Source organism: Canis aureus, chromosome 1, assembly GCF_053574225.1.
Source record: "Canis aureus isolate CA01 chromosome 1, VMU_Caureus_v.1.0, whole genome shotgun sequence".
Lineage (NCBI taxonomy): Eukaryota > Metazoa > Chordata > Mammalia > Carnivora > Canidae > Canis > Canis aureus.
Genome location: NC_135611.1, coordinates 121,281,020 through 121,305,323, shown reverse-complemented (window position 1 = coordinate 121,305,323; position 24,304 = coordinate 121,281,020).

Here is a 24,304-nt window from a genome sequence, read left to right as displayed (position 1 = left end):
CTCCGGCTGCTCACTCGTCCCTCGTCGTCCTTTGAACAGTCACCCATCCTAGGGCTCGGTGGCCCCCTCGGCAGCTAGGAGACTGCACTAACTCCCACGAAGCCATCGCAGTGTCTTGCACGTGGTCCCGGCTTCGCCATCACCCACTTGCCCCATGAGTCGCGAGTGAATGAGCGATGATGGGGTCACAGCGGCCGAGGACGGACCTGCCCGAGTCAACAGGCTCCGCTGCACCCTGAGACCAGGCTCATCACGGACGACACGACCGAGTCCGGGGGCCCGGGGCGGCCAGTTGCCCTCTGCCAGACTCTCACCCTGCTCCCTGTGGCCCCCGCTGTCCCACGCTGGTGCCCACGGACAGCACCCTCCGTGCGCTCGTTCCTGGGGAGCGACCCCCGGAAAGGCAGAGGGCGGAGTCCAGGAGCCAGCCGGGGGGAGCCTCTGGGAGCCAGTGCCACGTGTGGGGGGATCCAAAGTCACCCGCAGTGGACGGCGTCCTCGGGGATTTTACTTAAAATCCAAGAATAAGTCCAGACTACCCCGGGCCCTGCCCCCAGCATGCTGGACGTATTTTAGAACTCTGAACATCGGTTTATTTATTTATTTTTTTTATTTTTTCCAGAAACACCTTCTTGCTAATGAGAGGGGACCCACGCGGTTGATTTGGGAACACTTCGCCCCTCACCACCCAGGACTTCACAAAGACCAGACACGGCTTTCATGTCTCCAAACGTGCCTCGGTCCCGGGCTTGTCCCAGTCCTGCTCATGCCGCAGGCTCCCGGCTTCTAGGCTGGCACCCCACGGCCCCGATGCCAACAGTCGGGGCCCAGCTCATGGCTGGTTCTGGGGATGTCCATGCCCCCCAGCATGCCTGGTCGGCCTCTAGGGGCTCGGCGTCCGTGGGAACCTCTGCAGGTTCCACCCTGGGGTGGCCACATGTCCCATCGTGGCTGGAGAGGACCTCAGGTGGAGCCTGCGCTCAGGCGGGGAGGGGGCAGGGCCTTCAGCAGGGTGCCGTGGGGGTGCCCCTCACTGCTCCCCAAGGGCGGGGGAGCTTGGCAGCCCACACCTCTGCGGGGGTGCCTGCCGCCCTCCCGCCGAAATCTATATAGCATCACAAACACGGCGGAAGTCATCATCCTTTCTTGGAGTCCCCTAGTGCTCTGGGTCTTCAGCTCCCTCATACATTCACTCATTCACTCATTCATTCAACGAGCAGAAGGCCCTCTCCCTGGCCCTGGGTAACACAGTGTGAGGAGAGGCCGGATTCTGGCCTCCCAAGCCTTCTCTGCCTGGTGGCCCCAGTACTGAGGGTGAGACGGGGGCCATCGGCCAGGCCGGGCGACCCGAGACCTCTGTCCCTCCCCAGGTCTGCTCGGAGCATCGGTTGTGTGCCAGGCAGGGTCCCTCCCAGGGTGGCCGCAAGGACCTGACCTGTGTTGTCACACAGAGCCTCCCCCCGCCCCCCGCCCCTCACCGGATTAAGGCTCTGATGTCACCGTCTTGAAATTCTGCGTGAGTCTCCAACGAGGCGCCCTGCATTCTCATCTTGCAAAGTCGCCTAAGCAGTCCCGAGCCCGTCCTTCAAGGGCTTGCGAAGGTGCAGGGAAGGGGACGGAAACAAGCAGGCAGATAAATTAACAAGAGATTGGGGTGGGGGGGTCCCAGTGGTGAGATGGGGCCGGAGGGGGCTCCTGGGGACAGGGACATCGAGGAAGGCCGGCGGGAGGGCACGTCCCATGGGAGCTGGCGGGGAGCAGCCACGAGCAGGACACGCAGCAGCTCACCCTGCTATTTATGCAAGTTCAGTTTTCTGTGAGGGTCAGGATGTGGGGGGTGGGGGGGACCTCGCCCCTCTCTGACCCTACAGGGAAATCGTCAGGTCAGGAGGTGGTCAGCAAGGAGTCCCTTCCGCGGGCTCTGCGATCAGGGCCCCAGGTCTTCTTGTTCCCTGGTCGCCTAAGTCTTGCACAGTTTGCCCTCAGAAGGCTCCATGGAAATGCAGGGACCCCACAGAGGGAGGACTTCAAGGCCTGGCCACCATGAGGTGTCCCAGCTCCTAGAGGTGTCCTCAGGGCTCTCAGGGGCAGCCGACGTGGGGCCTGGGCCTGGTGCTCAGAGAGAGGCCACACAGGCCCCATGCATCCCTCACCCAGAGGCCATGCAGGCCCCGTGCACCCCTTGCCCAGAGGCCAGGCCACCCCCTCATCCGGGGATGGCACCGGCCCTCCATCCTGGTGGCTCCCAAAGCGCTCAGATGGGTTCCCAGTACCTTGGCTGCGGCCTCTGACACCCCGTCCGTGAGGCCTGAATCCTGCTATACCAAAGCTGGCTCTCCGTCCAGGTCCCTGGGGAGGAGTGGGTGTCAGGCCTTGGCCCAGGGCTCTGCCCTCAGTGCAAGTCCTCACCTTTCCTCCACCCCAGGCTCAGCCTGGCCTCCTCCCGGGAAAGACAGACGGCGTCAGCCTCCTCTCCCCCCTCCCCGGCCATGCTCCCATCTCCAGGCGTGTGCTCCCCACAGCAGACACCGACTCTCTGTTGCAACTTGCGCCAAGTGAAGCTCAGCAACCGTGACCTTCACGCCGGAAGGGAAGCTGCGTGAGGACAGCACCTTGGCACCCGCCAGTCTCCCGGGCCCCGCAGCCCCAGCCTCCGCCAGCAGCCGGCCGGGCCCGGGTGGTCAGCAGGTGTGCGGTCAGGGGTGGGGGCCGGGAGTGGGTGGGTGGTGGGGACCAGGGAGGACGTGGCTCCTGGGCAGCTGAGCGCAAGGGAGCCTGCAGGAGACTTGTCAACACAACGAGGGATGACACAGAGCGCCGCGCAGTTGAAAGCGAATTTCAGCCACAATGTAATTATCCACCCAGGAAAAGAGGGGTCCCCTCTCCTGGGACAGCCATCCATGTGAGGAGCGGGCAAATAAACTCGTCCGAGGTCAATTTAAAGGTTAAACGGAGGTCAGTGGGGGGAGATGGAGACGGTCCCCGACCGGGGGAGCCGCCTCCTGGCCGCTGGCTCAGGACTCTCACCTTCCGCTCTCACGTTCATCGGGAAGAAAATTTAAAAAAAAAAAAAAAAATTGTGAGGCCGATAATTGGATATTAGGAGACATACCATTTCAGTAATCTCAGAAAATAAAAACAAGAGTGATTACAAATCCGGTGGCAGTTACTTTAGAAAGATAGTAACGTGTAGTTCCCAGTTTCTTAGACTGTAACTTGTGCACTTAACCGCTAATTTCTCCACTGCTCCAAATGCAGTGTATACATTTAGCTCAGAATTTATCATCGCCGTTTGTGTATATTATGCCGGCGGCGTAATCCATCCTCATGAAGCTAATGCTCGGCATTAGGAAAATGGACTCTGTATGGGTCCTGCCAGCCTCTGGCCTCAGACCCCCCCAGCGGGCACCGCGGGGTTGTGCCCCCCACGCCCCACGCCCCCTAGAGCCGTGGGGCTCCCCCTTCGTGCAGCGTCTCCAAACGGCACGGCCTGATGTCTGCAAGTTGCTGGTGTCCATTGTCTGCGGATGTAAAAATCAATGACCTACATAAGATTTTGATTTTGCACTGGGAATTGAGAGAGAGAGAGAGAGAGAGAGAGAGGGACGGGGGGGGGGACTGAGATACAGAGAACATAATAAAACAGTCATGTTAAAAATATTAGTATGTTGGGCTCAAAAAATATATTTTCAGGAAGGTATCTCTTTTTTTGTCCACCCCCCCCCCCCTTTGAATGGGAACATATTTAATTTCAGGGTCATTTGATTAAAACAGTTAATTGTATTAATGTGTTATTGAGCCGAGAGGGCTGGTCATTCCAAGGTGGCCGGTCGCTCGGGCGCGGAGAACAAAACCCCCTAATTCCGAGGCTGCCAGGGAGCTGGGGAGCCGGCGCAGCCAGGACCTGCTATTGAAACCTCCTCGCCGTGTATATCCAATCCTTGTTTTTATTTTCTTAAAAGAGAGGGGGAGGAGAAAAAAAAAAAAAGCCTCAAACTGCTGATTTCTGCAGAAAAATCTGCAAATGAACTGTTCTATTAGCACAAACATACCAAAGTCTTTAGAACTCCTCTCTTCAAAAGCATAATTAGGTATTTATTTCAGACATACTAACATCTTTGCGGTAGCTAATAAGATGCAGCCCATTTGAATATTAATATAATAAATGATTAAATTAAACAGCAAGATTCAGACTCAGAAATAGCCTTTATAGGTCCCAGGGGGTCACTAAAACTGTTTCCATTTCTTCCTACAGTTAACATAGTGCAAGGGACACGAATGCATAGAGCAATATTTGTCTTATGAAACGCAGAGTTTTATATGGTGCTATTCAGTTTTATTACTCCACAGTTTGAATCTGGGGCCCAGAGTGAAGTCACCACGCTGAGGCCTCACAGCCCCTCTTCCTGTCTCCCTGCTTGCTGGCGTTCCGGGGACCTTCCGCTTCTTGGCAAAGGGTTCCCTCCGACCGTCTGCACACGCATAGGTACCCACGCGGGCAGGCGAGCACAGGGCAAACTCACAATTTGGCTCAAAACACAACAGCCAGACAAAACAAACCGGTCCTGCCCGGGGTTCACTTTGTGCATTTGCATGGGCCAGGCCAGGATGTGAGGCTGCAAGGCCACGCCCGAGGCCTGGGTGCAGGCCCCGCCAGCTGCACCAGGACGGCCCCCACCACTTCATCTCTCCCCTAGCAGGGACCCTCCAGCCCCACCGCCCCCACCACCACCCAGCACCACCCAGCACCACCCGCACAGAAAAGAATAGGCAAAGTCGGCAGTTATAATTGGCCATTATTCCTATAAAGGTGTTTCCCCTTTATAAATTAGTCCATGAAAACTGCACACTCTCCAAATCCCATGAACCTGAGAAGTGTTAATAAACATCTGGCCATGCTTTTTGCTTAATTAGCATTCCTCAGTTTGGACGGAAGTCTGTTTATGTAAAACAAAACACGGGCACGCACGCGTGTGCACACACACAAGATTCTGTTCTGTGGGCCCGGACCCCTCAGAGACCCAAGAGCAGCCTCCCCTTGCGGTTGGTGAAGGGCTTGGGTCTTTCCAGTCCCCCCTCTTTGTCAACCTGACGGCAGAAGAGAAAAGAGGCTTGGATCCGCATGCTTAATTTTGTTAGGCAACAGTCAGACCCGATACCTAATAACCTGATGTGCTCAGGCTGTTTGAAAATATTCACGTCTCCGAAATGGAAAAGATATTGAAGCTTCGAGGTCAGCCGGAATAAAATAGAAAGCAACACAGACCAACCTCCAGCGTGTCCACAGGCCACATTATTATTATCCGCAGCCAAAAATCTCCCAGCCCAATCTCTCTGAGGAGCAGCAGCCTTGGCGGAGAGGTAATGGATAAGCCGTAACCCGGCTTGCAAGACTCTACTGTCTAAATTAGATAAAAGAAAAGTAGGAAGAAAACTCGAAGATAAGTGGTACAAAGTAAATCAAAACAAATCATCTTACCAAACTTTATTCACATCTGATACCATTTTTAGAAATTAAGGTCAGTTTTGTGGAACTAATAGGGAGTTATACCTATATATCTTGGACACCATGACAAAGCTGGAGTGGAAGATTTATACTCCATGGTTGCAGATGCAGAAGAAAGATATGAAAGATCAAATGGAAGTGCATGATAACAAATGAAAAATGGTCCCCACAGCCCATAAATTAATTGAGAAAAGAAGGTTGTCATTATTTGAACATGCTTTAAAATAAGGTATGGGGTCCAGATGGCTGAGGATAGATAGGCCCGCAAAGTTTGAGTAATTGATGACTTAAAAATAAAACAAGATCTTAAAGGAATGAATCACAATGGGCAAGTTAGAGGAGGAATATTATAAGAGAAAGGAACAGATTAAAAAAAAAATACAGAGCACACAAAGCAAAAGATAAACCCCAAATCCCTGGGACCATTAAAGCCAAATGAAAGCATAAAAGCAAAAAAAAAAAAAAAGGGTGGGGGGAGTTAGTGAGGATTCAAACATGGGGCAGAGGGGGAAAGTCGGGAACAAGAGTCCTAGTAAAGCCGGGTTTCAGATGCTATTTCAGCTTTGGGTGGGTGGCTGGGGGGCGGGGGGGGGGGCTCTGCTGCAAACACGCTCCCTTTTTCTTTCTTTCTTTCCTTCTTTCCTTCTTTTTTATGGTCTCAGAATAGGGCTGTGCTGAGGTGGGCCACCAACCTTGCAAATAATAGCTTTCTGCTGCTGCCTCTTGAGCTAATCCTCCACTGGAAAATTCAGAAACAATTTGCCTTTGGGGAGCATGTGAGGGGTGGTTGGCAGCTTGGGAATTCTCTTTGTGGGGGAAGGTTGCCAAAGGAGCAAACCTAATTGATTTCCCACAGCCATGGAAGACCAGACCTTCCTCGGAGGAGGTGGTATCACTGCCCGGATAAGCCCTTGTCCTCTCCTGCCTACTGCCAATGGGAAGATGGGGCTCCCCCATTGGTCGTTCTCCTGGAAACGATGCTTCTGGGGCAACTAGGTGCTAAATGAGTCCTAAGCCAACATGCCTCTTCCCTCCACCCTGCCTCCCTCCCTCCCTCCCTCCCTCCACCCTTCCTTCCTTCTTCCTTCCTTCTGTCCCTTCCTCTTCTCTCTTTGCCCTTCCCATCCTTTTCCTGTTTCTTTCTCTCTCTCTCTCTCTTTTTTAAACCAGAATTCCTTTCTTCCTCCCTTTTTTTAATCACTACTTGTGCTACCATCTGTAATTTCACCCATATCCTTGAAATACAGGAAATGGAAGCAGCGGTGCAGTGTATTCCATATTTATGACTTCTCAGTACATTAGAGCATTTACTGACTTTGGAGAGCCCCCATCTGAGCACAGCTCTGCTCCGGGGAAACGCTCTATGTACAAGCCAAAGGAGGACTCTGGGGCCGAGAGGAGCCTCTGAGGTATGCGAAGCATGCTCGCAGAGGCTCCCCCGTTAGGGCCCTGCTGGCTCCTTGTTTTTTAGATTTTTCTCCCCGTCTGCTTCTCTTCTTTACACACATACACAGACACACACAGAGACATTTCTGCCCTCCAAGCCACATATTCGCTGCTCATGCTAGGAGAGCATTATGAATATTCGGAATGAAAATAGGACCCTGGGAGAGAATGTGCCCCGCTCCTCTCATTCTCACCCAGCTTCCTCCTGGATGCATCCCCAGCCCCTCACCTTAAACTCCTTGGCGATTAAGTACTGTTGACAAAAAAACAAATATATATATATATATACAGATAGATAGATAGAAAACAATGTTTAATTCCACTGCTGTTGAAAGCCCAGGACCCCAGACAACCTCTCCACCAAGAAACGGACGGTCGTGTTAAACAGTGTCCACGTGTGTGCATGTGTGTGCACGTACGTGTGCCTGGGTGTGTGCATGTGTGCAGGACGGAGCAAGAATGTGCTGCTGTGACAAAATCAAGGCAAAGTTAAGGAGTCTTTCATCCGTTCACCCTCCCATTATTAGAGGTACATTAATCTCCAAAAAGAGACACACATGGGATCCACCAAAATATGGCCCTAAGTGCTGAAGGCAAGCCAAAGGACTTGAAAATAATCTGAAGACAGAAATATATAGGCAGCAAACATTTCAAGAGAAGGAGACTTGCCAGCAGGATTGATTTGAATACTCTGCCTGGAGATTTATTTTGCCTTATCGTCATAAAAGGCGAATGCCCCCCTCCTGCCGACAGTGAAGGAGAGGGGATAGAAACCTTTTTGCCCGTGTGGCGATGGCTATGTCTTAGTAGAGGCTAAAAATGGATGAGAAGTATCGGAGAAATGAACTTCTGCGGTTTTCAAAAAAAAAGAAAAAGAAAAAAAAAAGAAAGAAAGAAAAAGAAAAAACCAGTTCAGAATAGATGAGCCAACTCCTTTACATGTTCAAAAGAAAGAGGGAACAATCTTGTGAAATGCTAAGGCAGTGCAAAGTGAATGTTAAATAGTTTTTATCCACCAAAAAAAAAAAAAATAGACTTATTCAAATGCATGTCTTGCTTGTCTTTAACTAAAGTGAAATTTCTTAAATCCAGCTGTAGTCGTATGGGCGGCGGGGGGCGTGGGGGGGCAGCGGAAGCACAGAACATCTTCCCTGAACCGAGCATCGTGTCATTTTAAAAGCAGAGGCACACGCTATTGATTTTTTTTTAAATACAAATTTGGCAGATTTCACATGATCCATTACATTTCTCAGGACGGTTAAGATGCAGCTTGCATGATTTATTCAGAATAAGGTCCATTTTTAGCTATATTTGAGTCTCCTATTTGTTATTTAACATGTGTTTAATGTTTTCTGTCCCTGCTGTGCACAGCTGCGAGCTGCTATTTTTTGGCAATTTTTGTGACTGGGAAGTGATTTGTGTCTTTGCATCTCACCTTTCTATTCTATGGCCTGCTGTTTTGATTTTTTTTCCCCCCAAACTTTGAGAAAAAGTTACTCAGTGTCGTGACCTCTGCTTCACTTTGCTGGGCGAACACAAAAGCCGACCGGACATGGACAGTCGTGACAAACCTCTGATGGGGTTTTTCAGAAAGCCGTCCCCGGGGAGCTGGGGAGCACTGACATTGCGGGAAGTTTAGAGAAAAAAAAAAAAAAAAAGACAAAAAAAAACAAAAAAACAAAAAAAACAAAAGCAAAGTTCTTCCCTCCGAGCCCCTCCTCGGAATGGATGGAAGGCGACGGATTTGGAGAAGCGGCTGTCCCCCAGCAAGAGCGTCGGAGGTGATGGGATGTGATGAGATGTGATGCGACGCGAGGCTGCCACGCTTCTCAAGGACGTGGCCAGGTGCCACGCGCTGCCGCCCGCCCGGGGCGCTTGGACAGGGGACAGGAGGGTCCCCTCCCCACCCAGCTCTCTCCGCAAACGCACTCCCAAGTTCTGGAGGCGCCAGCCCCGGCGACAGGACAGGCTCCCCGCAACTGCCTTTCTGGAAGACCCAGCTGTTCCCTTCGGGAGGAAGGCACGGCTCCCGTCAAAAATGCCACCGCAGCCACCGCAGCCACCGCAGCCGCGCACCTGCCCGCACGTCGGCCCTGCGGGGGACCCGGCCCCGGGCTCCGGCGAGCGGCAGCCCTGCCAGCCCCGCTCTGGACAGATCCCACATAAGTACAAAGTCTGTAAGTGTTTATCTGATTCGGGCGAACACGGCGATGGCATCGGCTGACTTGGTGATTTATTTTTCCAGAGCCGAAAGGATCGTCCTTAATATTGCTTGATATATGCTAACCTTTCCTCGATAGGGTCTGCGCTGGAAAGCCATGTTGCTGTGGTTTAATCCCGGCCTCCCACTTATCTAAAACACACTCTCCGACTGTGCTGTGAAAATTGAATCTTTTCCCCACAATCTTACTGACATGAAAAATATATAATACAGTAAATGATTAATGCAGTTATAAACTATACCTGAGATAAGATTTAAGTATTCATATTTCTATCATGTTAATACAACACGATAAACCCATGAAGCAAACTTGACCGGGGCATTTGTTATTCTGTCCGGCGTTCAATTATTCTTTGTCCAAATACAATTTAGGGGCTTGCTGTAATGCAGTCACTTGGTGCAACACATTATGTGCTTCTGGGAGATAATAAGGCGCCTCGATGGTCAGCCTCGGAGACCCCGCTCCATAAAGGGCCCCTCCGAACCCGGGGAAGCGCGTGGACGGAGAGCACGCGCCTGGCACCCGGGACGGTCCCCCTGGAAAGATGGGCCGCGCCACCGCCAAGCTCATTGTGCGCACCCCCTCTCTCCTTTGTGTAGCGAAGTCTCCCATTAAAGGAAAACTTACTTGCCATAATCCGAAAGGAAGCTTAACAATAAGTAATGCTTAAAAGCTGCCTTCCCCTAACACCGGAGATGGCGTTTTATCTGTGACTACAGAGAAGCCATTTCTTTGTTGGCTCTAAATGGCCCCCATCCCTCCGTTGTGCAAATTGCTCACACACGCCAATGTGCCGTTTACCACCCACCTCATTATTTTTATACTTCGATGATGTCGATTTTGATTTTCAAATGCCAGCCATTTATAGCTCATTCTAAAACACACACACACACACACATAGACACACAATTAAGTGATTCGAGATCTCTGCCATTAGCCCGGCTTTGTGGGGCCTCGCGCTAAGTCGAAGAAAGGCGGGAGAGTGCGGTGGTCGCACACCTGGGTTTGGCGTCCCGCATCTGTCCCTCGTGAGCCGGGAGACCTTGACCCAGTGACTTTACCTCTGTGAGTCTCGGTGGCCTGCCAAAGGTAGAGCAATGCTTTCTACCTCTTGGGTTGACACGCGACCATGAACAGAGCGTGGCCTGCAGTAAGGTCTCCACGACGATGCTCACGGCCGCCGGGTGGCCATGATTTCCTGACTCCTCAGGACAGTGGACGAGCTGACACCAGATGGCAGGCTCGTTGTCAGTAGCTCCCCGCTCCGAGCTGGACGGACAGCAGCTCTCAGCTCTATAATTCATGCAATGGCGCTAGCAGCTGCGGCTGCTTTCAGAGGTGCTACCACCCTTGGGATTCCGGCCTCGGTGCCTGGGAGGAGATGGCCTCTGAGGTCTCCGAAGGCAGGGACAGGGAAGCCTCAGTATGTAGGAGGCCCACGCAGCACCTGGCATGTAGGTGAGGCTCGGCGTGGACTTGAAGTCAAAGGTGTAGGGTGTGGGGAATGCAGGTGGGTATGATGCAGAGTGTACGCAACCCTCCTTGGAGTGTCCACACACAGATTTGAGGAACAACCTTTGATCATGGCCTGACTGTCACAAAGCTACGTCCTCAAGGACCAACAGAGAGCTCACCTGAATGGTGTTTAATGTTCCCCAAGAGGGCAGAGTCAATGCCATGAGGATGGAGACACAGATTTCCCGAGTCTCTGCCCAGAATCCAGGCCTCTGGGGTGCGAGGGGGGGACCCCAACCCTCAGATTTGCCCCACCCTAGACAAGTTGTAAGAAGGAAAGGATCTCCATGCTTTTGGGGGCCAAGAGGAGATGGGCCATTGGGCAGGCTCCCAGTAGCCAGAGAAAAGCAAGATGGTGACCAGAGTCGCCAGGTCTCAGGGTGGACAAGCCTGAGGAAGGAAGTCAGGAAGGCTGTTTACCACATTAAACCAGCCCCTTGAGACTGGACTACGGTCACCAAATGGTGGGGGCCTGAGGGGCCTTCATCCCTACTCTGTAGAAATTGACATATCAATACCTATGTCGTAGAGCTTCCTGAAATCAGGTATTTTCACAACTGCCTTCCCGAAACAGAACAGCTTTATGCAGTGCCCGGATCATGATGGATGCTCGACAAATAGTAGCTTCCATCAGAATAAAATGTCTTTCCTGTAATCGTAGGATCAGAAATTTGTTCTTCGGAAATACTGTTCTTGGTATGGTCTTTGATTGCCTAGTGTTAAGGAGGCTTCGGGGTGGGAGGGGGTGTGCAGAATGCTGAGAAGCCTCAGGAATATGGGCGCAACCCTTGACTAGCTGATCTCTTCTCCCCGAAGCTGGCACCCTGGGCATCTCTCCTCATCTGGAGCCCTCCCACCTTTGCTCAGACCCAAGAAGGAGAGGATCTGCGTTTTCCTTACACAATGCTATGTGGCTATTCTCCCAGCAGGCAGGCTTTTGTATGGCTGCCAGCTTGGATGGGAGAGTCCCTCAATGCCCCAGATCTCGCCTTTAACAGGGCAAGGTAGGTTTTAAGATGAGATATTTAAAAGCGATATCTAGTTTCCAAAAGGTTGATTCACCCAAACGGAGATCAGATTCTTTTCTTAAGAATGTTTTTAGCCAGGGAAAGAGGAAGCCTATAAATCCCACAAAGCTGCCTTATGCCGAGTACCAGTAAATAATTGCTTAATGAATGACCAAACGAAGATAAGGCGAGGATCTGAGTGTCTGGCGAGGAGGGGCACCACAGATCCTGAAAAGGATCTCTTCAGAGACACCTAACGTTCCCCTTGATTCTCCAGCAAGTAGCAGAGTGCCTGGCACAGAGGACGCACTCTGGGAACATCTGCTGACCTGAACTGATGAAGAGGAGTCCAGCGTGGATAAGCCCACTGTACTGGCTTCAAAAATTGACTCAGGTCTTGATGTCGGCTCAAACATAGCCTTGGCCACATTGGCTCTGGCTTCATCAAGTGGCCATAATGTTGCCCTTTTCTGGTTCCGAGGCTTTTGACACTATGTGTCTCCATGTCCAGGCCCTCTTGTATGGTGTTCACTGGTCCCCATGACTCATTGTGTCCCCTCTTCAGGACTCCGGTCAATGCCTTCTGACATCCATAGTCCCCCTGGTAATCCCACAGCCAACATGGCTGGGACCGCTCTCCAAAGGCCATCTGAACAGAATCTCTCCTCTTCCTCATTTTTATAGCAAACCGTCAGCCCAATGTGAAGGAGGCTACGACCAGCAGAACATCTGAGCAGATTACATAGAGGTAAAAATGTCTCGTGACCCAATCATCCCGGCTTGCCCAGGACCATCTCAGTTTAGCACGGGTAGCCCCGTTTCCCAGAAAACTTCTCAATCCCACAAGCCCTAAACCAAAACCAAACCAAAACTCCTCAAGCCCTAAACCAGGGTAGGTGGTCCCCTGACCCATCGATACCACTGCTAGCAGTTTGCTCTGAGAAAATAATAATAGGTGTGTGTTAAGACTTGACTTCCGAGATTTTGCCAGAGCATTAGTTACGATACTTAAACATTGCAAATGAGCTAAGCATCCAACAATAAGGAAGCAACTAAGAGCTGTCATCTGTTTGCACACAGTAGGCTGCTCTGCTGTCACGACAGAGAACGTGCTACAGGAACATGTGGCGACATGGGGGAGTGGGGGTGGGTGGGTAATGCATAAGCATATAGAATGCAGTTTCATGTAAATACACGTATTCTACATAGGTAAAGTATGCATAGTATTTAGGACTCTGGAATCGAACCAGCCAGTTACATCCTGGCTTCACTACTTATTAGTTAAAGAATACGGGTTAAGTTACTTATCTCTACCAAGCCTCGGTTTCATCATGGAAGACGTGCTAGTACCTACCTTGTTGGACAGGAGTGAGGATTTAATAATGTAACACAGACAAAACACTTGGAACAAAGATTGGCACATGGTAGGCCCATCATGAAACGATTACTGGTGGTGGTGGTGGTGGTGGCGGTACTAGAGGATGAGGAAGAGTGCTCGGTGAGCCTGAGTGATACGCAGGCTCCAGGCCAAGCCCTCGTGATTTTGCTCATGTCGTCCTCACAGTGTCTCCATAAACTGGCGTCATCCATTGCCAAAGGTCCTGGACTGGCAAGGGGTGAAACTGGATTCAAACATAGGCCCTCCGACTCATGCAGTATGTCTTCGGAGCAACTGGTTGGCTCTCCCTGAGTACCGGGGGCACCGTTGGCATATCCGTGCATAAGCAAGCTTAGCTCCGGATGGAAGTGAACCTGTTTGTCCAATTCTCACCTCTGCTGTGAGTCATTAGCATTGAGGCAGCGTTGAAAAGAGGATGCTAACTTAAATTTATACCGCTGGTTGCCAATCAAAACGTCCTTAGAAAGATGGTCCCATGATTAACGATAAAACCAGTATGTTAACGTGGACAAAGAAGACTGACTGTCACACACCTGACAGTGTAATTAACCGTGGTAGAAACCCCCGGGGTCCCTAACGATAGGCAAAGGCATTTCACGATTGCGAGAAGCCCCTTTGTCTAACCCATGAAGGACTTTCTCAGCACCGCACGTCTATCTGCCTAAAGCTTCCAACTGACTTTCAAGAGAAGACCCTTGCCTTCAAAGAATGCATTGTCTGATTTTGGGGGAAAACAAGTTTATTTAAAAGTTTCATCAAATAGGAAACACAGACCAAACCCTAATCACCTTTGATGCGATCCGGAGATAGGCCGTCAATCATAAAAGAGTTCGAAGACAGCAGAATCGAGCTTGCCAGTGTGGGTTTTGAAAAAGTAGTGTTCCCATGGATCTGGGCATTACTACCATGGCCAACAGAAATGGAACGCGAAGAAAGCGAAGATTCACATTTTGATGCTTTTAAATGCGCGTTAGGAGAATAAACCAGAATGAAATGGAACGGATAAATTAAAATTTCTCTGGGGAGCAAAAAGCGTTTTTCTGTTCATTTGCTATATGACCACCCCCTCCCTAAACAAAGAAGCTCTGCTATTTCTCATGACTGATGGTTTCACTGAATTTAGGAGAGAAGAGGGGTATGTGTGTGTGTGTGCGTGCACGTACATGTGTACACGAAGTATCACACTACATTATATTATGCATCAAAGTGTTCTAAGAAAAATTATTATATTGGGGCAAGAGCGTGATAGATGCCTGCAAATTCTTCCCTGTCTCTTTCGTCTGAATTTTCCAGGTCACCCACAGTGACAATGCCCTATTCTGAAGTAATGAGAAACCTCACACGATGCAGAAGTAGCTGGTGTGGTCCAAAGCCGTCTGCTTTCTAGTTTTCCTGCTAAGCCCAACTTGCACGCTCACAAAACGCTCTTCCTGTTACATGTGTGCGGTACCGTCGTAACCTTTCATCAGCACTACAGCTGGAGTCACGTCCCTGGCCCCTGGGCTGTCAGGGAGGCAGATGGGTGCTTCTAAATTCTGGGGGACGGGCTACCTATTGAGCCGTAGGTAGTGCCTGCATTTTGTTACCCATGGTGACAGCTGCCAATGCGTGAGTGAATGTGAAATGTCAAGTTCTCTGGCACCATTCCTGGAAGAATCTGTAATTTACTGGCTCCGTCATGTCACTCTCCAAAGTATTGCCTGGGAGACAGGCTATGACCCACCCGGGATCTTGATGGAGTTTCCTTTGAAGTCCTCGGAAGGCCACTGGCCCATCGGGGTATTTTGGTGGGGACCTTCCTTCCCACCCATTTTCTCTTGCTTCACATTCCTCCTGGGAAAGGGAAAGGGGTCTCTGGCACCTTCCTGCTTTTTTATGCCTGTATTTCTGGGTGAAATCCCACGAAAGCACCAAGTGTGGAGCGGGGGATGCTGCTCGCCCCATCCTATTTTAAACCACGATAAGGTGGCAGGAGCCTTCGTGGATCAGGAAGAAAGAGACAACGGGGGAGTGGCAGGAGTGAGCAGAGCTAAGTCCAAAAAGGTTCTGGTATTTGCTGGAGGACTCACGGACAGGGTGCCTGCCAGTCCCTTTTTAGCTTTTATTTTTTAATACCAATTTGGTCAACTGAGCAAACCTAAGGCAGTGTGTGGGTTACTTTTTTTTTTTTTAATTGCTGCAAATGAAATGCGTAATTAAATGGCATCAATTAAAAACCGGCGTTAGATGACCTCATACGTCTGATCAAACAGAATAAGTCACCCCAAAATGGGGGCGAGCAACAGATCCTTTCACAGATGACGATCACAGACCTCTTGCTGGGGACATGCACTGATGTCCAGTGCCTGACAGGTTGGCTGCAAACCACTGGGGCTGGGAACCATCCGTACCCGACACGTGAGTGTTCTGGGGCCTGGGGGGCACAGGTGGGAAACCCACAAGCTGCAAACCACCTCCTCCCACACAGAGTCACCCTGGGGAAGACATGAGTGACTGGTCAATGTGGTCAAACAACTGGACAACAAAACAGCAGGAGGATGGAAGGCCGGGGGGGGGGGGGGTGCGCTACGTTGTGAGTCTGGAGTCTAACCACCAGTGTAATTCCATTCTGAATAACTGACTCAACCAATATTTAGTAGATTCTGAAGCATCGTCAGCCCCGATTGTTCTATTAAATACCAAATTCAGACTTCTGGGAGATGTGTCTCCTGGGTGCTCCATGGTCAACATGGTCATGACCCAACTCACTGACTTCTGCCTGGTTGGTGGGTGGACAGGAGGGGATAGATTGAGCATTTTCCCTGAGTTCCCCCTTTCACCATCCACCTCAAAACCAGGAAACCGCAAGTCTACAGAGCCATGCTGGCACCCAGTGGGCCTTTGGCAGCCCTGCCTCTACTTGATCCCCTCTCCAATCTGCCCTCCTGCCCCCAGCAGAGACGTCTTTCTAAAGATGGGCTGGCGCATGTCACCCTCTTCCTTGGAAAGCCTCGCTAACTCTCCACCAGCTGTCCTATAAATCCCAAACATTCTAAGGTGACCTTCCAGGACTTTCCTGATAATTTAACCTGGTAATGTTCAATCTCCGACACTATGGCGTTCCTCTGCAGATCTGACCCCTTAGCCTGTGAGTTTTCTCTCATGGAGCTGTGCTCATCAAGCTTAAGAGGCCCACCCAGGTAAAGGCATAAGGGAGGGTGAAGGGCCTTTCCCTGCCATTGTTCACTCATCATGGTTTTGTTCTTTCAAGACTCAGCTGCCCTTTAGCAGCCCACATCCATCCACGCTGTCTCAGCCCAGCACCCACTGCCCTGCAGGGGGGCCCTCCTCTGCAGCTGGTGTTCTCTTGTTTAGAGACTGAGCAAGATGGAGCTCCTTGAGGGTAAGGACCCTTCCACCTTACTTTGCATCTTGTCATCACCCAGCTTGCAAATCCTGGAGACTCAAGAAATGGTCCTTGAAATCAGAAAACCCTGAAGCAATTATTTGGGCACCGTAGACAGGAAAAAGCTACCATGCCCAAGACCTTCGCCAGGTAATCCAGGCCATCTTCTGAAAGGAAAGTGAAGGATTTTCCTCCCTTCCCTCCCTTGCTCACCTGGGCCCAGACAGGCTCGCGTGAAACCCTAAGTCTGGGAAAAAGCTGGAAGCTGTCAGTCTGTGGTTCTGTCAATCACATGCCTTTCGCAAAGGCTCAAATTCATTAGGAGGGTAAAAAAGCCTTTAAGAAAATGTTGTCAGAATGAATCAATCCTTTTAAAGATCTAGAAGGAACAGGCACGTCAGTCTTCACAGTGAGGTTTTCATAATGCAGGGTGTCCCCGCCTGGTCTTGAGCGGGAGCCCCAGGGCATGAATGAGACTGCGCTGCTGAGGCTTGATGGCTCCGGGGGAGGGAGGGGCAGGGGGGGAAGCCAGGGGCCCAGGAGCTGGGGAGTGCTGAGGCTGCATGACAAGGGCCTGGGTCCCTTCCGAGCTGTTGCATGTCTCACATTCATAGAAAGAGATGCCTTGGGTCCATGTTCTTCATCCATGATGGGGCAGAGAAATGATCTTTTGGGCTTGTTTTCTGGCTGTCGTTGGAGTTTCCACCATAAACTCTTCTTTAAAAAAAGACAGAAAGGGAGAAAGGAAAAAAAAAAAAATGGGTGGGAGGAAGAAAGGAAGGCCGTCACTGTCATCACTTGCATTTGGGGAGCATTTGGGGCCTTCCCAGCACATAGGTGCCACTTGATCTTCAGAAGGGCCCCCCCAGGCTACTTATTATCTTCATTTCACTGTTCAGAGACGTTAGCTAACTTGCTTAAGGACATGCAGCCAGGCAAAAGGCAGCCTTGGAAACTACTCTTTTATTCCCCATTTCAAAAAGGCGAAAAAGAAGTAATAGCGACAATGAAATATGAGTGGAAGCACTTTCTTTAGCAGAGGACATTTTTCCAGGTGGGGCAGGCCAGAACAAAACACCTTTGAAGGCAGGTTTGGGGTGGGAGGCGTGGAGGCTCCCGGGAGAGCACGTGCCTGGAGGGGGTGGATGGGCACTAGTGGCCTGTGGATTCAGCCAACGCTCATCTAGCCCGTCTCCCTGGCCAAGGAATCTCTAGCATGGCTCCTTCTGGGTGAAAGCTACTTAATGAATCCAAGACCAAATTATAGGTTGAAAAAAAAAAAACAAAAAAACAAATTATAGGTTGAGTTAAAGGACAATTTCTTAAAATTTCAGAATAAAATGCAACCGATGGAGTGAAAACCAGTGAATGGTTTCGTCTCGTATCGGTCTCTCAGGAACTCAAAGCCTTATGTGTTAGCAAACCAGACAGATGCCTATATGGGGAACTCTCACTTAGAAATACCCTGCTCTGTTCCTCTCACAGCACATTTCCTTACACACCACCCCTGCCAGCCAGAAATTCGACCACGGGAATTGCTTTTGGCCTCGGATTTTACTTTTGTGCACATGCAAACACCTGCAGCAACAAATTACGCACAAGTGTCAGTGAGTTTCTCAAAGTAGGACAGTGGGCTTGTATGGGAGTATCAACATGGCACGGAAGGGGAGGAAGAGCCTTCCTGGGAAATGGGAGGGAAACAAACATTTTTAAAAAATTAAATCACTTTCTTCATAGCTTATCATGAGACCTTCCAATGTGGCCTCCCGGCCAGTCATTTTCAGGGACTAACATGGGCAAATGTCCACGGAGTGACCAGGAAGCCTGGACATGTCCTCCTGGCCCATCAAGCTGCCCTCTCCGGGATGGTGCCCCTCCTGCTGGCACTGCTGGGGTGTCCACAGAGTCCCAAGCCTTCGTGCTTGTGAGAGCTCTGTGGATCTCAAGAGGACGGAGCCACAGCCTCTGCTCGTTTGGGGAGTTCGGTGGGAATGGTAATGGAGGCAGTCCATGATATTTAAATTTAAAATTGAAGTGACTTAAAAGTATTTTAATTGTTTGTTTATTCATTTTTTTATTCGTTTGTTTTTTTTTAAGTTGTTGTAATAGCTAAAAATCCCATCGGTTGCCCTGCATGTTAATACACATGCACACACGTGTGTACACACACAGATTACATTTGCGTGGCACCCACCCGATTCTTTTCTAAGCATCCTGCAGTCTCACAGTTAAAAAGGAACTTGAAGTTATGTAATAACATTCTTTAAGCCAAATGGAACAAGAAAGGTTCCTGCCACCTAGCGTCTACTTGATCACTTCTAATAACGGAGAACTCACTACTGTAGAAGCAGGCTGCTTCCTATTTAGGCAGATGACTGTGTTTCCTGTTTTGTTTTGTTTTTGCGTTTGTTTTTTGACTTAACATAAAAATGAACTCTCTGTCCATGAAAATAGTTCCCGAATTCTTGTGACCTTCCAGGTGCTAGAGGAAACCCTCTACACATGTTATCTCTTTCCATTATATCAAGAGTCTGGGGGAATGGGATTATATCACAGATGAAGGAACTGAGGCTCAGAGGGATCATTTGCTAAAGATCCCATTGTTAGTAAGTAGTCAGGTTGGGATTTTATCTTAAATCTGTTGACTTCCAAATCCTCACTCTTGAACACTAAGCTTGAGCTTCTACTCATTCATCATAGGTCAATGTTAATTCCTCTCCCCATGTGTATTAGGATTCTCCAGAGAAATAGAACCAATAGGAAAAAATATCTATATCTATATCTATATCTATATCTATATCTATATCTATATCTATATCTATATCTATCTAGATAGATAGAGAGAGAGAGAGAGAGATTGACTATGGGATTCGTCTCACATGGTTGCAGAGTCCGCTGTCTGTAGGCTGGAGAGCCAGGAAAGCCTGAAGTTTAATTCAGTTTGAGTCTGAAGGTCTGAGAAGTCAGAGGGCCAATGATGCAAGTCCTGGTCTGAGTCCTGAGAGAGAAGCATCAATGTCCCGGGGCTGGAGAAGGTGCTTATCCCAGCTCGGAGAGCAAATTCCTCTGCTTTTTTTTTTGTTCTATTCTCACCCTCAATGGGTTGGACGAAGCCCACCCGTGTTGATGAGGGCAATCCGCTTTACTCGGTATACTGACTCAGGTGGTAGTTGCTTTCAGGGACGCTCTCACAGACACGCTCAGAAATAATGTCCTCCCAGCTCTCTGGGCACCCCTTAGCCCAGTCAGGTTGACATGTAAAATTAACCATCACACCCTAGAAGCCGGGTAGGAGCATGTGACCAGCTCTCCAATCCCTGCTCCTGCTCCACCTCCAGCCTTCCCTAGAGCCTCATCTTTTCCAGACTATATATTTCATTCCGAAAACCCAGTCACCTTTTCTTAAATGCACTGAAAGTGACCTGTAGCCCTCTGTGAACATCACTATTTGAGTAAACAAACATCATTTGTGCATTTTCTCTCCGTAGTGGTTACCTCCTGCCTACACTGTCCTCAGAAGCAGCAGAACAACCTTCCCAGGGGCCAGAGGTGCAGCCCTCAGACAACCACACCCCTTCTTAGAAGCCAGTGGGAGCGACCTCTTCCCACTGGGCCTGGGCATTTTCTTGGGCACATACATTCCATCCAGCAAACATCCTCCTGCATCTGTTCTCTCTTGCCAACTGGACCTTGAGTTCCTTAAGGAAGGCCTCATTCATCTTTGTTCTAGCGACACCTATTACGGCTCCGGTACACAGCTGAAGCTTGACAGCTCTTTGTTAAAGGAAAGAAGGAAGGAAGGAAGGAAGGAAGGAAGGAAGGAAGGAAGGAAGGAAGGAAAGGAGGAAGGAAGGAAAGGAGGAAGGAAGCACGGACAAAAGGAAGCAAACTCTCAATTAGGGACACAAATCATGTAACCTCTATGAAAGGAAAACCATTCATCTAACTGAAGCTACTTCCTTATAGGGAAAAAGAAAAGGATCTGGGATGTACTCATTGGTGTTTCTAGAGATATCCTAGTGGTATTCTTGGTTTCAACCATTTAGGAATTACCCAAGTTCATGTCAGAGAAGTACTAAATAAAAGGTCCGAAGCACAGTATCTGTTTTCATTGTTCTTAGAATCTGAATCAATTGCCAGGAATTTTTAAAATTAAATTTTTTTAATTTTTAAATTTTTAAAAGGCATGAAGGAAAAAGTTGAATTTCACCAACTTCCTCTGAAGTCCTAGAGATCTATGGCCAACCATTTCTTCCGGGCAAAAGCTAGTCAGAGGTGAGTAGCAGCTACCGCTTTAGAAGCAGCCCCCGACCACGAGTCCCGCCGCCCTGCACGTTGTGTAGCTCCTGGCTTTCCCGCGAGGTGTCTGCACCCGTGGCTCCTCTCTGTAGTCGACGTGTACCACTTAATGCTGAGCAAGAATGAAACCGTTCATTCATTCTCTTTGGCCCATGGGTCCTCGGAAGAAGGCCGCACCTCGGAAGCCCCTCGATGCCACATCTTGTCCTCGGGGTGCAGCAAAGGCCAGCAACAGGCCAGTTAGTGAAACCATGCCAAATGGCAGTGCTGCTCCTCCCCTGCCTATCAGTTCCATTTTTAAATGTTTATTTTCCAGGTGGGAGTTTTTTAATTATTAATAAATCACAGCTCATCGAGTTTTGTTTTGAGAATTGTTGAGACTTGTTGAAGACTAGCTCCGGTGTGAAGCCAAACTATGTCAACGAGCACAGCACCACGATCCTCAGGCTCCCGGGCTCCTCAAGCCCCTGCCCTTGCCAGGGCCTTCTGCACGTGTAGATGAAACTCTCTGAGGTTGTCTGCCCACCTCCACCCCTTACCTGCCAAGCCCTGTGAGAAGCTGTAAGGCCGGTTCTTAGGAAACCCGGAGCTCCATCTAGCTCCAGTAGCAAGTATGTGACTGTACCCCCCCTCCCCTACGGAGTGGTCTTCCTGGTGATACTCCAGGGGTCAGGAGCCAGGGGATCCCAAACCACCTCTGACGGGAGTGCCTCCCTGAGCCTCCATTCTGGAGACAGGCAGGTGCTCTCCAGGGCACTCCCCTTGGCCTGTGGTTAGCGGGTGCCATATACCTCAGATGGCCAAGTCCACCAGTGTTTCATTTGATGCTGCTGAACTGCTCTCAAGACGATTTCTTTGAGCTTCCTTCTCTCCTCCGTTGAGCAGAGGGGGTAAGTCAGGGAAAGCTTTTTTGTGGTTGCTGCGTTTCCAAATGTTCCTCTGTGATTGACAGCTCTGCATTCAGCTTCCCATTATGGCACCTGCAGATAATGAGATATCTTGAAACCGGAATTTCCAGCGCCTGAGCCTGCCAGGAATATTATCATCAGTGTTCTAGCAAGCCATTCCTGCTGCACACATGACCTCTACAAATTTGAAATGTCAAAACACAGCCAGGAGCTGAAACCAAGGCCACTCCAGTCCAAGTGGCTATTGGCTCTTGAATGTCCAGGAAGGAGTCCTTTATCTCGGGAGAATTATGGATTACCAGAAAATAGTGATCTTTTCATTAACCTATATGTATTTAGAATGTAGATAATGTCTGTCTTTTATCATTCTCGTAGCCTGTGTGTGGGGAGACAAGAGGGTTGGAGGGCTCAGCGTTTCCCCAGTGAATCTGGGCCTGTTTGGGGACCAAGTCAGCATCGAATCTCTTTGTCCTCAGTGGCAGTTTGGGGTCTTAATTGTGTAGCTATTATAACCACTTAGATCTTGTTATGTTATCAGAGAGGCTAAAGGTGGAGGACACTTGATTCCAGAATTTGAATTTTGATCTTCTGGGGGTCCCCTCTCTTCTATTTCTTCCCCAACTGGGCTGCGGGCGGCAAGCCCTTAGCACTAGCTAGTTATGAACTCTCCTGTCAACTCGGTTGAGCGTGTAGTCTGCGCCCTTCACTGTATTGGGGGCTTGATGTAAAGGTAAATTAGACACTCCAGGAATTTGCAGTGTACAGAGGAACATACCAGGCTAAGAGTTTCATTATCTTCATGAACATGGGGAAGCAAAGCGTGGGATGCCTAACTAGGGAATTAGGTAGAAGAAGGATGTTCAGAAAGCAAGCTCTCTTGGCTTGGGCCTCAATGGATGAGCAGGATTGCTTGCCAGGCTTGAACTAGAATGGGAGTAAGGTCATGGATGGGCAGGTTTACATCCAGATGGGCCCGCAGGAACAAGGACCTCCCTTATGAAATTCTTAGACCAAATGGAGCTGGGTCCTGTCCCCTCAAAGCCTGAAGGCTGGGACAGCTGGAGTGACAGCTCCTTCTACCTTTGTCCTTTTTCCAGATCGTTGATGAGCCAGGCTTCCTCACTCTCCATCCATGCTGGCACTGACCCCATACCTGGACCCTAAGGACAGACATGTGAGCCTGTTCTGGCCATTTGATTTTTTTTTTTTTAATTGAGATATAACTGATGTAGAACACTGTACTGGTTTCAGGGTTAAGCACGATGATTTGATATCTGTATCTATTGTGAAACAATCATGGCAAAAACAAAAAACAACGCCCCCCCAAAAAAAAAAACAATCATGGCAAACAAAACAAAAACAAAAACAAAAACAAAAACAAAACAAAACAAAAAAAACAATCATGGTAATATGTCCAGTCCACACCCATTTTTGAGAGTCCTTTGTTCCCCAGTCATAGTGACTGGTCTGGGATGGCCTATGACCCAAATCGGGCCAGTGAGAATCAGCCCTGTGATTTTGGGGCTGGTGCATTCATGAACAAAGTACATTATTTCCACTGGGATTTTTAAGAAGGCAAAACTACAACCTTAGTACTGCCGGAGGACATTTTGGCACTGCTAGGAGACAGCCTGCCTATGGATGACGTTAACAGGGAAAGACAAAGAGAAGAGGGACCAGGTGTTAGTAGCATCATTCGGCACCCAGTTTCAGCCGTGTCTGAAGCCGACACCCCTAATCCAAATATCGCACTGAGAGGTGATATATTCTTATTAATCTGTTAGTTCAAATGAGTAGGGGTTGAAATTTTATCTCATGCATGAAACCCAAAGCAGCATGATTTATATAATGGCAGATATTGGTATAGCTAGTCGTTCTGTTCATGCCATCATGGTTTTGAGGGTGACCCGCTGGTCCCTTGATCAGATGACAGGACAGTGGGTGGAAGTCCTGTACCAACAGCGAAAGCTACCCCTGCACATTGTTCTAGGCACCTTACCACCCCTCCACCTACTCCTTGTCTCTCGAAGACCTCAGACACCAGTCAATAGGTGCAAAGACACCACCACTTGCAGGTTGCACCAGTCAACAGGTGCAAAGACACCACCACTTGCAGGTTGTACCAGTCAACAGGTGCAAAGACACCACCACTTGCAGGTTGTACCAGTCAACAGATGCAAAGACACCACCACTTGCACGGTGGCTCTGCCACTGGACCGTGGGGAAGGCACTCTAGGAGACCAACCAATAGCTACCAAAACAGGAAACTCAAGTGCAGCTACATGACCGAAGAGCTGGCTCCTGAAAGGCCCAGATCTCACCGGTGGACCCACCGAACCCCATCAGGAGACGTTGGGCCTTCATCTCTGGTAAGGCTGTATTTTTTTAAGTGTCCATTCCCCGCAGACGCATCAGTGTGGGATGACCCGGGAGGTGGAGCCCGCTGCACGCAGGAGCCCAAGCAGTGGGACGGACCTACCCCAGGGAGGCCTACCCTCCAGCCCAGGGTCTGGGCCCTCTTCCCACCCACTCCTGGAGGCTTTGTCTCCTCAAGGAAGTGGACGGCGGCGGCCCTTCTGCAGGCCCCGAGGGCAGACATGCCTGAGCGCCTGGCCTC